Genomic DNA, 3,622 nt, shown 5'->3' with positions numbered 1-3,622 from the left:
GTGTCAGTGATGGAGGGAGATTCTGTCACTTTAAAAACTAATGTTGAAGTATGTGATGGTGACACCATACTGTGGAAATATGGAGCTGGAAAGTCTTTCATAGCTAAAATGAAGAAAAATAAGCAAATTGTCTCCACATATAATGATACTGATGAGAGATTCAGAAACAGACTGAAGCTGGACAATCAAACTGGATCTCTGACCATCACAAACATCACAACTCGACATGCTGGAGTTTATCAACTAATACTAAAACCATTAGTGCGGATTCTGGACAAAAAGTTCTCAAATCAACTGATATTAGTATGAAAAAATAAAATATTATATATTTTGAGTGTTTGATGGTCTTATTCAGTGATCCCGAAGTTAAGCAGTACAACACTCTCAGAAAAAAAGGTACAAAGGTACCTTTTCAAAAGGTACACCTTTGTATCTTATTTACCCCTTAAAAGGGTGCATATTAGTATCTAAATGGGCCAAAAAGGTAACACACAAGTTAGAGCTTGAACCTTTTTATTCTTAGTAGTTTCAATTATTTCTAAGCAGAACTATACTTGATCCTGTTTTTTTTTCTTATAAATGTTATATCCCGTTTTTTTCTGCCAGTGTCTGGGTCATTTATTGAATAAATTCAATATATGATTTATGATTTGTGTTTGATGGTGGTTAATCATTTACTTTGTTTGCATCAGCTTTGATGAGAAACTAACAAACTAGTTGTTTTTTTTAATAGCATAACAGGACTCTTTACTCTATAGGTATAACAATGGTTGAAATTTGGAGTGTACCATAATCAGATAGAAAATCTCACCTTAAGTTTCCGATGATAGTTGTAAATATCAGACAAATATGTTGACTGCTCAAGATATCTGCTCCAGTTCCAGCTCGGTAACGCCACCTGAGGGAACACAACATGAGTGATGGAGTGAAGGAGTGTTATCCAACTAATGATACAAACCACTTGTTTTTTAATCTTAGTAAAAAACTAGATCAAGTGGTTAGTGCATTGTTCACGTAAATTTTTGTACCTATGTTAGTGTGCTCTGAGTGGGTGGTTGTTTACTGGTCAAAAGAGCCCACATGACTGATATGATAAAGTCTCTGCCTGTGTCCCAATGTGCATACTATCCACCCTATCTGACCTAAATAGTACTAAAAATTACTAATATCACATAGAATTCAGGATGGATAGTATGCACATTGAGACGCAGGCTCTGTCATATTCTGGTCTGTAGAAATGTTTCAGAGGGACTTTTCACCCGATGCATCGTCCAGCAGGTGAAAACCATAAGTCTGGTCACTTTAAATAACAGCACACCTCTCCTCAGCAACACACGGTGAACACAGGATGAGGAATCATGTGTGTCTGGAACACGGGACTGAAACTTTTTGCAGTAAGCCAACACACTGATAAATATACATCTGCGTTCATTACGAAGAAAAATGACACAAAGACGCTACTTATCACACAAAGCATTATTTCAGTCAAATAAAGAGCATCAAATGTGTCGAGGATTTCATGTTACACGATAATAAAACATTAATACACGTGTGCAGTGGCAGTAAATGAGCCACTGTTGTTTATAACACACCCGCAACACGAATACTAGCACTAGCATCGATTCGTCTGCTAGGAGATTTGGGTTTTGTGTATAAAAACAGGTTGGTCTGCAAAGCTGTCATGTTGTTTCGCTTTATATAAGTGACATGCCGCATCAAAAGTATGTGTCTCCACCTAATGTGTCTGTATTATAAACATAAAACCGCCCTACATGTATAGAAACCCACAGAAAGTAGATATACACACCCTCAAAAACGAAACTAAAACAGCATTTGACCACTAGAGGACGAGAGTCGTTTCTTTTTTCTTCTAGGGTTTAGTGGCGGTTGACAAACAACGAGCTGGAGCATTACCGCCACCAACTGGTCTGGATCAGAATGTCTAATAAATCAATTATAACACATCTTTTGACTCCATTCACAGAAAATCTTTTAAATCACAACTACTTTTCAGCTTTCCCTAAGTTTTGGATCAAACGCTTTATTATTATTATTATTATTAGTAGTAGTAGTATTTTATGGATCAGAATGTCTAATAAATCAATTATAACACATCTTTTGACTCCATTCACAGAAAATCTTTTAAATCACAACTACTTTTCAGCTTTCCCTAAGTTTTGGATCAAACACTTTATTATTATTATTATTATTAGTAGTAGTAGTATTTTATACACATTAAAGCATGTCAACATATTCTGTTACACCAAATACACAAACGAATGATCTTTAAAAAAGCATCATATGACCCCTTTAATACATAACGTGTGCACACCACAAACAGTATGCATTCTGTATAAGAGCGCCATCTAGTGACATATCTAAGAATTCAACATTCAAAGAATTCTGAAACACAAACCAATACAGCTGCTTTAGGATCTTTTTGCTAAGTAAAAAAACAAACAAACTACATAACATGAAAACTGTGAATATATGACTATGTATGATGAACAACAGATGTAATTTAGACTTTTAATCACATAAACATTGATACAAATGCAATACAAACAAACACGGTAAACTAAAGTTCAAACATGCTGCCTTGATATTTAAAAAAATAAATAAAAAATAAAATCTGTTTTCCAAAACTGAACAATGAAGGTCTTTATACTCACAAGTGATAGTAACATTAAAGCTCTTAATGGTGTCAGTACTGCTGCTGTTTCTGCTGCTGATGATCTGTGGTTTACAAAATATATCTCTCAGTGCCATCTTTACACTATAAACATCAGTACAGACGAAACTGAGATCTCCACTGATTTTAGCAATGTGAGTGTCATTACAAAACCATCAAATCTCTTCTGTATCAACACCAAAAACAAATGAACAGATCATTTTAAAATCACTTCATGGATAATGGAAAGTGCTATGAATATATTATTCTACAGATCATAAAGATAGAGATGTGGGTATATGTCATGCCGCCATCGATACTGTCATGTTTCTTTATGTTTTAGGGCCCACTTACATGACCATAGCATTTTGGGGGCCTGAAAAAAGCAAGCTTTTGAAAATGGGTTTCTGGACTCCTTTTTAATGGTTAAATTAAATGGTATTAATCAAAAAGCATGTCTAATTAATTAAAATCATGAAACTTAAACAATTTAACATCAATTTATTAAACGTTTAACAAATATTACGTTTAGGGCTCTATGAAATGTTTTATTTTTTTATTGTTACCAAATTCTGTTTTAGCAGGTCTAATTATTTGAAAGCATAAAAACAAGTTTCATTTATTCTTACAATAGCCTTAGGATTTTTTGCTCAGAAATTCTGTGTTGTATTTACATTTTTGAAGGCATAAAACATGAATTTAATCTATCTTTTAAGTAATGAAAATTAAACATTTTATTTTTTGGAAAATAAAGGTAATTTAATATTACAATTAAAACATTGAAGACATATTGTAAGATTATTCCTTAAAAATAAGTTTTTAATTTTAGTAGTAGTAGTAGCAGCCTGTTACGTACAGTACATTCTACTCAACAATAGTAATATATTTCTGCCAATGCCTTCAAGTTAAAGGTAACATATCATGAAAATCTTACTTTTCCAGGTTTTAAGT

This window comes from Sinocyclocheilus grahami, unplaced genomic scaffold (genome assembly GCF_001515645.1).
Source record: "Sinocyclocheilus grahami isolate Dianchi unplaced genomic scaffold, SAMN03320097.WGS_v1.1 scaffold1166.1, whole genome shotgun sequence".
Taxonomy (NCBI): domain Eukaryota; kingdom Metazoa; phylum Chordata; class Actinopteri; order Cypriniformes; family Cyprinidae; genus Sinocyclocheilus; species Sinocyclocheilus grahami.
Note: the sequence above shows the minus strand (reverse complement) of the source record.